The sequence below is a fragment of the Falco peregrinus genome, chromosome 6, assembly GCF_023634155.1.
Source record: "Falco peregrinus isolate bFalPer1 chromosome 6, bFalPer1.pri, whole genome shotgun sequence".
In the NCBI taxonomy this organism is placed as follows: domain Eukaryota; kingdom Metazoa; phylum Chordata; class Aves; order Falconiformes; family Falconidae; genus Falco; species Falco peregrinus.
This window is the reverse complement of record NC_073726.1, coordinates 46,206,348-46,219,559: the sequence shown is the minus strand read 5'-3', so window position 1 is coordinate 46,219,559 and position 13,212 is coordinate 46,206,348. Positions and strand designations below refer to the sequence as shown.

Here is a 13,212-nt window from a genome sequence, read left to right as displayed (position 1 = left end):
TGCACTTCAGGCAGTAGAACCTCTGATTTTTGTTTGTTACACACACATCCCCCCCTGCCGATGGGCTTATGTTGTTACCTGGTATGTTCTACAAGTACCTTAATACTGACCAAATAATATGAGTACCACTGCTGGGAATACTTTAAGTCTGTTTTCCCTGCATTCCCCTCTCATATAGCCTTTTCATCTTCTGAAATATGGGTGTCGGGTGGATGATACTCATTTTAATGTTGTGATGTGGCAGAAAACCAGGGCTGACTGTTTTAAACATTTTTTGAAAAGGTAAGTGTCTAACTTTTTCTACCGGAGGAGTGTCTGCTTTAAGTAAATACAAATTTGTATGCAGTATTTAGGTTTGCTCCCCTGTGGGCTGCATTGTGCAGTAGGGTCAGAAGAATTTCTCCCTCATAGTCAAATGTAGGCATTTGTATTTTAGAATAAGGAGCATCATCTGGATTAAAGCTGCCATTGTTTGACAGCTTTAATGTTGACTGCATAACTTCCCTGTGCAGATTGGTTCAATGGGTTAAAGACCGACCATAGAAGGGTTTCCCTCCAGATCCCAGATATCCTTACTGTAAATTAAGTTGAGGTCTGTCTTTTTTTTTTTTTTCCTTCCCCCCCCCCTTTTTGTTTTGATGTCTAGTAGTAGGATAGATAACACCACAAAAGACAGCAACACAAACATGTAATCTAGTTGTCATCTTGGCGGATAGGGGGAGAAGGACCTTAGATGTCTATTTTCTGTGGATCTGGTGCTGTCAGGGATCTATGATGTCATGTCAAAACCAGTGCCAGCTCTAACAAGGCAGTTCACAGCAGCAGGGCTGAAAAATCTCTTATTGACTTCCTTTTCCTCAAAAAAATAAAAACAAACAAACAAAAAAAAACCCCAACAAACCCAACAAAAACCCAACCCAAAAAAAAAACCCCAAAACACCAAACAAAAAAACCAACAACTTTGAAGAGGAAGCAATGGTTAATGTATGTTTTATATAGGGAAGCTACCAGATGATATATTGCAAGTTAAATGATGCTGATATTCCAAACTCTTGCTATTGTACTGTTGCACAGATGTAGAAAACAGCCTGTCAGAACAGCAACCTAGAAAAGCTTGTAGCTTTCAAAGTGCTGCTCCTCGGAGGACAAGACGCAGTGCACGAAGGCAGTTTGTGTGTGTGTGGGCACAGAAAACCTTGCTGGGGTAGTGAAGCGGATTAGCCCGTCGGTGGTCTTGTGCAAAGCAGGAACGCGCTGGCGGCTGGCACGCCAGGCTGCCCTGCGTTGGACAGCTGTCACGCTGGCACCACTCGGTTCCTCTGATTGGGTACTCGCAGCGACTGATTAAAAATGCTGATGCCGTTTCTACGCTCCTTTCCACTTGGAGGAGAAATCTCTTTTCCCCACCCCCAAGCCCACCTCTAGAATGTAAGTAATGGTGAGAAGATGAAGATGAAAACAGTGCAGTCTGAGTGACTGGAAATACAGCAGTCTCTTTTAGCTGCAGTGTTATGTAGGAGTCGTCTTCAGACTTCTTACCTTTGGTTTTTTAGCACAAACTGCTTGCAGGTTTTGGAAGGCTGTGAAAGGACTTACTATTTGTGTTAGTGTTCTCTATGTATCATCATATTACCTTGCTTTTCCCTGGACAGCTGTGTTCAGAGCTTCATGTGGAAATCTTTCTATTGAAGAGAGATAAAAAGGATCCTTAATCTGTTTCTCTTTGGATCTTTCTATTTTTATGGTAAGTGCCAGCATGTATTGGCTGAGCATAGCTTCTTTGCTGCAGTGCTCGTGCTCTTCCCCCCCCCCCTCCCCCTTCCCCCATCTGTTTTTTCTCCCCCTATATTCTTAGATAAGCCTCGTGACCTTCACTCAATATCTAGTCATCATTTTTAGCATCTTCATAGCAGATGTTGGCTAGCTAAAATACAAGTTTTCTCTTTATTTTGCTCTTTCCCCTTTCTGACCCGGAGCTCTGAAGTGATTGCAATCTGAGTACTGCCTCTTTGTCCTTGAAACGGGAGGCTTGAGCATTGCTTGCGATTGCCTGTGGCAGCAACGGGATAAGGTTCTGGGGAACTGGAATTACGGATTTGGTAAAGGTGACTCATGTCTGTACCACTGTGCTGAAAGGGCACAGAAAGCCCCAGCTTGACTAGCCATCCAGAAAACTCTGAAGCTCCTCAGTGTTCAAGTGTGGGGCATACATGTAGTTTGAGCTGATACTTACTGTCATTGGCATAGGAAGGATGGGCTCTTTCAGCATTTTCAATATAAGCCTATGTCATCAGGTGTTTCAAAATTGGACCTTTTGCATCTTACAAGTGCAGACTGACTGGGACAAGAAGTTACAGAATAGGCAGCCTAATAACACTCATCCCTCGCTGGTCTATACTGTTGCAAATCTTAGCCTTTTGAAGTGCTTTTACAACTCTGCAATAGAGAAGTAGTGCATTTAAATGTTTGAAAATGTGTGCTTGCTTCATTCATGCTCTAAGCTATTTTAACAGCTCTGCTTTTGTAAATAGGGAAGGTCATTATTTAGTCCACAGTAAACTCTGCCCTTAGACATCCCTTTTTTTTTCCCCCTCTAGTTTGTTGCATGAAATTTAAAGCAAATGCAAATATGATTATAGATAGATATATTCCTTTGCTTTTGGTATGAGAGAACTACAAAAGTATTTCTTTTAACTTAAATGTGTTTCATGTTGTGAATCCATTATGTAGATTGACTATGCATAGCCCTTACACACTGCTGGCACAATAAAGACCACTAAATCTTCAAAGGTCCACTGAAGGCATAGATAGAATATTGGCTCAAACTCGTCACAGACTGCTCTGCCTTCAAAGCAAGGCAAAAAGGTGATGTGTTCTTATACTGTTGTTTTACTGAGGTAGCATAAGAATAAAGCTTCTGTTTTGTCTCTGCATTGCCTTTTCTGGGTTTAAGCAAGAGATATGCTGTCTGGAAACTGTTTTCTTTGTTTAATGTGTCTTATGTTGTGGCTTAATAAAATAAGTTTGTTCCTGATTTATCCTGTAATTCAGAGGGTTTTACTTCACTTGAGCTGTTTAGTTCAACTGAGTTTGTATACCTCCTTCCCCCTCGCAAATGAGCAAAAACTAAACCACCGCTGTTATTTAAAATACCCTCCACTTCTTTTCTGTACTTGGGTGTAATGCCTGGTTGTATTGATAGCGTGCATATGTGCTGTGGGAGGAAGGCCGGGTTAGGCAATTGCAAGAGGTACTGGGCGGAGGAGGAGGAGGAGGTGGCTTACACAGATCTGCAGGTAGAGGACTTCATGGTGCAGTGAGGTACCTACTGCATTGCCTTCGCAGAAAAAAGTGGTAGCGGCCAGCACGTAGCCCAGATGTCAGTGGTCCAAGTCATCTTTCCCATCAGACCATACATTTTGGTACCATGTTGCACCTGCCAGTACAGCTGATGCCGAGACCCGTTTCCCTTGTCACTGCTGTGGGTGAGGACACGTTGCAAAGCTGCCTCCCTCCTGCTCTCCGGTAGGGTGCAGATCTATCCTGGCACCTGTGCAGCTCAAAGAACTGTTTAAAAACATTTACCTCTAGAGCAGTCCTCCCACTGTCTATTACCGAAAGGCTTTGGCACTATGTATAGTCTAGGTGCTACTTTTTTTAAATCGGTAACAAAGGTGCCAGAGTTTGTTCTCCTCCAGTTTCAGGAAGCGTTGAGACAACTACAGCAGCAAAGAAACTTTTTGCTGTGAAAGTAGACTGGCAGTGGTCTTGGTAACACAGATGGGGAGGTGGTCCTCAGCGCCTGCAGATTGTGACGTTGCCTTGGGGAGACCAGGCTTAGGTTTTTCTTGATTAAATGTAACCATTAATTGTGTGTGTGCATCTGCATGTGGAGCTGTTTACTGTACCATTTTGTTCCATATATAATGCCCATAAACTTAAAAACCAAGAGGATTTGCAAAATGCATGCACAATCTAAATAAATCTGAAGATGATACAGTTAAGTATGGTACAGCATGTTTTTATTTTGAAAACTATTATAAAGTCAGATATTCCTGTGCCTTAAAATAATCTACATTCTTACCTTGCATTTACTTGAAAGGACTGTTTTTATTCAAAAAATGACTCATTTCTCAGCCAGGTTAAAAATTAGCTTTTGCAAGATAGTCTAAGTGCATAATCATATCCATCTTATTCAATAAAAGTTTAAAAGCCAGAGTGCATAATGTAATGTGCTTTCTAAATATCCTTGAGGCAAAAGGAAGGGAGGAAAAAACAATCCTGAAGTGTTTTCTCCATTTTAACCCATGCAAGCTTGCAGTGGGATGTTTACATTTGAAAACTGACCTCTACGTACTGCAGCTGAGAAGTCTATGTACCCAAAATCCTTGTCAGCACATCCTGTTGCAGGCTGAGGGCTTAAAAAAAAAAAAAAATGCAGTCCTCTATAAAAGCCTTGAGAAGTAGAGAGAGGAGTGAAATTCCCCAGATAACATGAAATTAAAGTAGATAGATGTGCTTCTCATTTTCTGAGAATCCTATGAATGCTCTGATAGGGGAATGCATGCATAGTACTTCCTTGTTCCACAGCATGGTGTCATGTTAATTCCTTTGCAGGGTGGCTGAAGACTGCATAGAAAACAACTGCAGGGGAAAAAAAAAAAAAAAAAAAAAAAAAAGCAAGCAGCTCTGTTCCTTAGCCAGCCAAAATCACCCAATGATGTGATGAAGTCACTGCATTGTTGTTTTTTTCCCCTGTGTATGTTCAGTATGTATTCTTCACTCTACTTGTCCATAGAAGCAAATTCTTTAAAGCTTTACACTCCACAAATATTCAACCATATACATTTATGTTGTGAATATTATTGGGAATATTTTTACTAATTTTTCCATACTGCTTCAGTAGTTTTATGCTTTCTATCTGCTCATATTCTTTCTGACAAAACCTGTGAAGGCAGGTATTGATTATCACTGGTTGAAGAATCCAGGTGGTAGATTAGTGGTACCCCAACTTCTCTCTCTGTCCCAGACTGGAAAGTGATACTGGGATATGTATGATGCAGAGCTGAAGCCATCAGTACCGGGCAGTGTTCTGCTAAGCGATTTTTTTTTTTTTTTTTAAGCTACTTTTGAAAACTGTTTATGAATGTTTTCAAAGTTAAGGTACTACATCATATTTTTACAAAGCATATGTAATTGTAATTTACAGTATACATATTCTACGTGTAGATTGTATGTTATAATAATAGTGGTTTTACCTGGCTGTTTCTTCATACATACTGACCCAATCATGAGCATGCATGGATAATCAAAAGTTGACTGCAGTTTCTAGGTTTCTTTGTCATTCATTGAGATAACTTTTACAGTTTTCCTGGACATTTCTCTTGTTTAGTCTGCAGATTTTGTCCAGGATGATTTCAAGAACTTTATAGCTATATAATACTGCAAGTATTAAAAATCTGTCTCTATATGTCTGGAGACCTTAACAGGTGAGTTGTCTTCAGTCCAGTTGCTACTTTTGCAGGTAATGGATGTCTTGAAGTCCTGTGCATGAATGCTGTGCTACATAACCTGTCAGAAGTTTTGTGTTTTGAGGAAGTATTGGGCAGAGTGTTCATGTGATACATGCTTTCTCTGTATCTATAGGGAAGGATTAGCTTTCAGGCATTGTTAAATGTGTCTCGTGTCTTCTGTGCAAAAGCTGAACTCTCAGTAAGTGCTTGCACTCTACACCTATCATCTGTGTGTGTGTGTAGATGTGTGTGTCATATTTTCGGCATTTGTACAACTGCATAGCACTTGTGTATACCTATCTCATCATTCATGGAAACTGTGGCCTTTCCGTTTGTGTTGTGCAGATTTGCTCATGTGTAATTCTGCACAGGCAATACTGGACAGTAAGGTGAGAGGTCATGTGTATGTTAAAAGAACTTTCTCTTGCATAGCCTACACCACAATTACGTTGTTCCAGATTCAATGTGGTAATAATGGAGCAGCATTAGACCTGCTTGTTTTGGGAAATATCAAAGGGCTGAAGCATTCTCAAGGGACCACTCTGTCTCATAGGCTTCTTTAACACCAGAACATGAAATTTAACGAAAAATTTTGAAGGTCAAGTGTTTACTTTCAAGTAGTTGTGGAAACATTTGTAGCCTTTTTTGGTGGAAGTTGTGGAGAGGGCAAAACTCTATCCTAAACTGACTCAACCAACTTTAAGTGGTCCTGTTCTGGTAATCTGAGATTACTAGAATCAAGAAACTGACATTGTTCTGTTTGCAGTATAAAGCAAAATAATAATGTGGTTACAAGTTATGGGCTAGTTCCTCAGCATCCCAATGAAAGGGATCTTGGTACTGGAGCAGGTAATGCAAATGTTCAGTCTCAATGAACAACACCTCTGAACAAGATGAATATCACTGAAGCTGCAATTAAGTCTGCAAATAGGGGAGCTAATGGTGCACGGCTTTCTGCACATGGATAGGTCATACTCTAGGAGAGAACAAGTCTGAGAGAATATATTCAGGAAAGCCTCCTGTTTCTAAACGTTTAAAATGCTGTAAGGCCTGTCTCTCAAAATAGCTTCCCTTTGCCACCTCAGGAGAGGCTACAGCAAGCAAGCCTCCAAATCCAGCCCTGAGAGAAGGCTAGCCCTCACCAAATAGTGAAGTTTGAACATGAGTTCAAAGATTTCCAGACTTGGTGTTTACAATCTGACTGTCCAAGGGCAGGCTCGCTGTCCAAGAATTGTGCATAACTTGGTCCCTCAAAAGTCCATACTACCTGTGGAACAGTATTTTTTAAAAGATAAACCTAGTTAATTGTTCTGAATGCACTCCTTGGAATCACTTCAGTATTGGTGTTAGCTCTTTGTAGTGGTTGTTCCATGTCAGATCTGAGCTGTCAGGTCATCTACATGAAATTAGAGCCACCAGCACATCTGGGCACCAGCCTGGCACCATAAAAATAACCATTTTCAAACAGTTGATATTCAGATGACACCAGCCAGGATTAGAGCCATGTCATGCTGGCTGTGTGTGCCCTAAGATCCCAGGACTATGAAGTTGATGGGTGATCATAGGAGGTGGGCTCCTCATGCTCTCCTCAGAGACAGAATAGCAGAAGTTAGTCCTTGTAGAGCATGGTTTGAAACATGTCTAACATACGTGTCCCAAATCTCCTTTAGGAGCCTACTGCTGCTTGATATGAAGCTAGAAAGAGTAGGCTGCTGTATAATTTATCTGTAGGGTTTACATCACAACTGCTGGGAGATGATTGAAATAAATGCCTGTTTCATGACAGCTTTTTTAACTTCATCCATTTGCTCTTATTTATAGCCCCCTGCAATATTGACGTTAATTCATAATTTTATATGGTGCTTATAGCCTTCAAATACAGAAAAATAACTGTGCCTCCATTCATTTTTGGAGGAGGAAGTTAATTAACAATATCACTTGCAAAGGACAAGACTGACTCTGCTCTGAGCTCGTTTGCTGTAGGGAAAAGCTAGCCTGGTGATTAGCTGTTTTGGATCACCAGGAGATATAGTCCCATTTCAGATGATTTTCTTTGACAAAACTGTTTTTCATTAAAGTTAAGCATAATACTTCATACATGCTGTATTAGACTCCTGGAGACTTTTTTCTAAATGACCTTGGTACTTTTTGGAGAGCCACTTCCTAGAAAATTCCAGCTGAAACCCATGTTTTTGTGAAGTCTGTTGGTACGTATCCTGGCAGACATGCAACCTCTCTGCATGTTTTTCATCTATGCCCCAGGCTCATTTCAGATCATCTTGTTTGTGCTCAGTGTCACTGTCTCTCATTGTTTTCCCTTGACACCTAAATTTTTGCCTTTTCACATATTGATTTTCCTTCATGTTTTTCTTAGTTTTGGCTTTCCTTTGTTGGTGGCTCTTTGTTCTTCATAGAGATATCATCCATGTTAGGTTGGTCGGGGATATTCCCACCCCCCACCCCCGATTGTGCTCTTACTCTAGGGTTTTTTGGTCAGGTGTTTTTTTGGGGTTTTTTTGCCATAGTAGTTGCCATCCTATACTGTGTTCAGTCTTGGCAGAGCCCTGCTCTGATTCAATGCCTTGGGGACAGAAAATAATGGTTTTTTTGTAAATGAAGAGCTCAGGCTGCAGTCGTAAGATATTGTGAAGCTTGTGTAGAAAAATGGAGATCAGGAGGCAAGAATAAGCAAGTTTAGCAGAACAAAAGGGCTGGAACCTAAGAGCCAAATAAAATGTCAGCCTCATTAACATGAATATTCTTTTCCTGAATCTGCTAGGAAAATAGTATATTCTGTAGTTGTGGAATCTGAGGTCAAACAACCACAACAAAGAAGAATTAGACAGGCAATAGGGGTCAGAGTTGTTTCAAGTTCTGCAGTTTTGTGCAGGTAACACTGCTTTGGTTTATGCTTAATGTTTTTGAAGTTATTGCTATAAAAATTATTTATTTTAGATGAGAAGGCTAAAATTAAGTTGAAGGCTGCTCTGCCCTCAGGCGAAGGAAAAGAATACCTCTTCTAATTTCTTATTGCCCTCTGTTCCCATAGAAACTCCTGCAGTATTTGATTTTTTTAACTGATGTAATTTAGATAAAGAATTCTTCCAGCAAGAGATGGGGGAAATTCCTGATCCCAGTTCATATTACATTTAGGGTAGTCAAGTTTTTATCCATAGACTTTTCTTTTTTGTATGATGTTGAGTGTTGATAATAATTGTCCTGATGTTAACCACCAGGTCAGGTTAAGTCTAAGAAGTTACAAAGAACTTCGGTCACACTGAAACTGCTGTTAAGCCGTAGACAGAATTTATTTGCCTTGATAAAGTAGAATTTGTGTGACATTGATTTCAGAAATGCCTTGGCAAAAGATTGGATAACCTTCTGTTTCAGCATGCTCCGTAAAGTTTAGTGTACATTTCTAGTAATACCAGATTCTGAACCCCGCTGCTTAAATGTATTATGGTAAAATTCTGGCTGTACAAACAACTTTTGTGAAGTTTACATCAGTACTCAATGTCCCACGGTGAAGTTGTTACTGCAACTTCTTGCACGATTGTACCAGGAACAGTTCTGCAAATAATCCAAACATTCTTGTGTAAGCAAAATATGACTTCATTTTCCCTTTTACCAAAAAAGTAATGACTTGATCATTTTTTATTAGTGCAGAGACTTATATGTTAGCATACCACGACCTAATTTATTTGTAATGAACTTCTAGGCCTAAATTATCCACTTGCTTTCCTTAAAGCTTAATTAGATCATTGTTCAGGTAACTCCTCTGCAGTTCTAATTCTGACTCTTCTTTCTCAGCTTTGGTCTCTGATCTTATTCCTTCTAATTCTTCATTCTGTGCTTCTGCTGTTTGCTGGGCCGCCTGTCCTTCAACTCTCTTCCAGGCGCTGCTCCATTCCTCCTCTAGCACATCTCTTTTTTTGTTCCTTGCTCCTCAAGGCTAGTTCTGTGTTCAGTGTCCAACTTATATACCAGTATTTATTTTTTTCCCTGGAGTTCTGAGCTGTGAAAAAACTAACTCAGACCGTTGAATTATGGTACTTCAGCAGTGCTTGTTGCACAGGTTAGCATTCTTTGCAACAGCAGTAGCATTTGTCTATCAATCTTTTGTGTAGCAATGCAGTGAGGCTGTTAAAGGTGACATTACAATGCAGACATATTGGAGCAGAAGTGTGGTGTCAGATTTCAACATGATAATCTCATTTCCTGAATTTAAGGTTAAACGTTTCACTTAAAATTTAATACATGTTACAGTGAGGCTGGATGATAGCCCTGTGCTTGTCCTGATGCTCCTCATGTGAGGTTGTTGCTGAATGGTATTACCTCTGCTCATGAGTTATGTTGAGAAGGGAAATAGTGAGGAAAAGGGAGAATAGGTTTAGGATTTGTGCTTCATTTCAGTCCCAAGAGGGAGAAAAGTGAGAAGCAGTGAGATGGATGTAGCACAGATTCACTGATTTATTTTTTTTTTTTTTACATTTTGCTTCAAGATCAGGTTGTGATGAAAGAAACTTTGTACATCTATGCTATGTGCTTTTAGATATCATGTGATAGCATGACAATTACTGCATGGAGACTTGTTAATTATCAAATATTTCAGTGTCTCACTCAAGATCATACAGAAATGTATGTCTTAGTTTAACCCAGGGTTCTTGAAACCTGTGCCAGTACCCTGCTCATGCCAGGCTAACCTGTTTTTCCACATGGACAGTACAGGGGGAAAAAGGAATTTTCATACTAATACATAATAATAAATAAACTAAATTCAAATACTCAAAAGTAGAGAAGAAAACTTATCTTCTAGGTTTTAAGCCAGGTAAAAGTCTTCAGAGAAATTTTAACAAAAAAAAAAAATATTGCTACAGAATATGGAGTAATACTTAGGATGTTTGCTAAATAACTTTGATATCATTGCTGCTTGTCATTGCCTGTCTGAAAATTCCCAGTTGTTTGCTTTCCAGGGCATACCATGACATCTGGTTAAATTTTGATGTACTCTGGTTGCAGTACACTCTGGCTAAGTGACTTGCAATTGATGTGGTGTTTTTCCTTTGCTGTCATCAAACATATGTCCTCTTTGCCTTATGGACTCCAGGGGAAAACCATGTTCTAGAGCCACACTGTTAGCACTTAGATCTTTTGAACTGCATTTTTAGAAACATCTGTAAGCCCACAAACAGGTTTTAAACTTGGGGTATGGCTTTGTGAGTACTTCATTGCATTATTGGGTACTAGCACTGCATAATCTAGAGATGTTTTATTATACTAAAAAGCATGGGAGAGTACAGCTTTGAAGCATTTAAGAATAAATGCCAGAATCTTGGTTGGCTGCATTTATGCATTATCCTAGAGACATTAGTCATATGTTCACATGCAGTGTTTTCCACTGCATTATCTTTGTTTCTTTTTATTTTCCTTTTGAAGTATTTTATTCTGTCTCATAGTTAGTGTATATGATTCAAACCATGCTCCAAATAAAAAACAAACAATTATTTCTTGATATATGTATTTTCATGGCAATCAACACAACTTCTGCTCATGTCCACATGATAACTAATTATTGTCCATGGAAACTATGAGTTCAGATGATATTATTTACATTGCTCATGATGTTGGTTCTTACTACTTCATGGACAGGAGCTGAGGTTCAGCGTGAAAGACAGAAATGCTCATTAGCTTAGGGTGCTGAATGTGAAATGCCAAAGGCATGGTTTTTTCCATGTCTTCAGCACATTATAGCATTTCCTATAACCAGAATAAGGCTTGAATTGACCACAGCTATGAAAGCCTTATCTTTGATTGATCAGGTGTTGTGAGCTGGGTGCTTGGACATTGACATACACCCACTGAAATCACTTCCTTAGCAGCACTGAAGGCAGAGGTGGGTATGCAATTGAGTACATCAAATTAAAATTCAAATTCTTTAATCCTGAGACAAACATGTCTGTTCATGCAGTTTCAAACTGTGTTTCTGTGCAGCTTCCCCTCTGTGCTGAGGTTGGGGAGAGGCCATGCAGAGCTGATGTTTGTCGTGGAAGTGTCCATCATAAGTGCACACTGAGGATAAAAATTCTGTGTGGGCTAGAATTAAAACTCATATTGTATTGCATAAGCACAAAAGTGCTGAGCCTATTTTGCAGATACAGTGTTAATCCTGGCACTTCTTAGGTCTAATGGCTTGATGTCGTGAACTTGACAGTCTTCTGATACAGTTGTGTTATATGTCAACAGATAAATATTTTAAAAGGCAATATAAAATCCTGACATTTCATCCTCTGATATTGAGAAAAATGTTGGCTATATATGTAGGACAGATATTTAAGAGCTTCTTCCTGGGCTTGAGCATAGTGTGGAGTCAGCCTGGTAGCCACAGTTGTCACTCTGTGACTGGTAGACCAGTCAGAAGGGGGAAGTGCATCTTCTGCTACAGAGTTCCCTAATAATCTGTTGAGGGTAGTTTGATGGAAGTAAGTGTCCTCTATTGCCACAGACCTTTCTACCTTGTCATTAGAGTAATTCTTCCTTCTTTGTGATGTGGTGTGGCTTCTAGCTATGGGATTGTAGCAGAGAGGGTTTTGGCTCTTCTATGGTTGCAGGGACCCCCTTGAGCTATAAGAGAGGCAAATGAAGGGAAAAAAAATTAGGCAGCCTATAACTTTAGGTAATCTTTTTTTTTTTTACAATAATATCTGTCTTTTTAGATACAGATATGTAGATATTGATAGCATACCTCTTCAAAATTGACTAGTGCTTTTCTGTAGCTAAAATGTTCTAAAATAACCTGAAATATTTAATGTTCTGCCTCTGAATTTCAACCAGTCGCTTTTAAATTTGTCAAAGCAGATGTCCCAAATCAGAAATGTCATTTTAAATTTTGAGGCCCCTCTGTTTGTATATGCATGGCTAGTGATTTTATAGCATATTCACTAATGTGGTTAATACTTTAAAACTGCTTTTTAGAAAGAAAAGTCAATGTTGATTAGCTATTATGTGAGCACAAATTCTATCTTTAGAGTTTCAGTATTACAAGTAAATCCAATTAAATTGTGAAAATGTTTTCATTCCACCTCATTAACATAGTTTTTAGTAAAGAACATAATATAAATAGTATAACTGCAATCAATCAAGTAAAAAAAAAAAACAGAAAAATCTTCTTTCATCCTGTTTTAAGTGCCATGAATAAAGCAACTAATACTTTCCTCATGTGCCCTTGAAAATAACGCAGGCACTGCCTTGTTTCAGAAGCTTTGCCATAGGGTCTGGCCAATAAGGCAAGGTTATGGGAATGCAAATTTTGAATCTGCAATGCCTGCTAAATGCTGCTGGCCTCTGGCAGGAAGATGTCACAGCGTGGTGTCCTACAATGCCTGTGGCTTTGTGGGGATTTGTCACCTGTGCTCTGCTGGCCCAGGGCAAGAACAAGAACTGCATTCAATGCATAAACACTGGAAAGGGCCTGACCTTGTCTCTGCCTGTTGGGTTTCAGTATACACCTTACTCTGACTTCACCTGAAGGAAAACCATGAGTTACATCTTCTATGCTTTAAAATAATTTCTTTCAATAACTTTAGATGCTTTCTAGATTGGGATTTATCAGTGGTTATATCATAGGCTTAACAGACTCTGAAGCCAAAGACAGAGAATTGCAGACTGCAGGAAACCATACGAAGGATGTTCCTCTAATTAT

At 39.4% G+C, this 13,212-nt stretch overlaps 1 protein-coding gene across 5 annotated transcripts in view; it reads left to right on the top strand.

Annotated features, from left to right (window-relative positions):
* Positions 1-962: 962 nt before the first annotated feature.
* ANO4 (anoctamin 4) overlaps positions 963-13,212 on the top strand; it is a 198,067-nt gene continuing 185,817 nt past the window's right edge. For 4 of the 5 annotated variants that reach the window (XM_055809048.1, XM_055809049.1, XM_055809046.1 and 1 more), the window contains exon 1: positions 964-1,744. The gene's annotated coding sequence lies outside the window, so the exon portion shown is untranslated. Of the gene's footprint in view, positions 1,745-13,212 lie in introns of all 5 variants that reach the window. The other variant, XM_055809052.1, reaches the window with a different exon arrangement.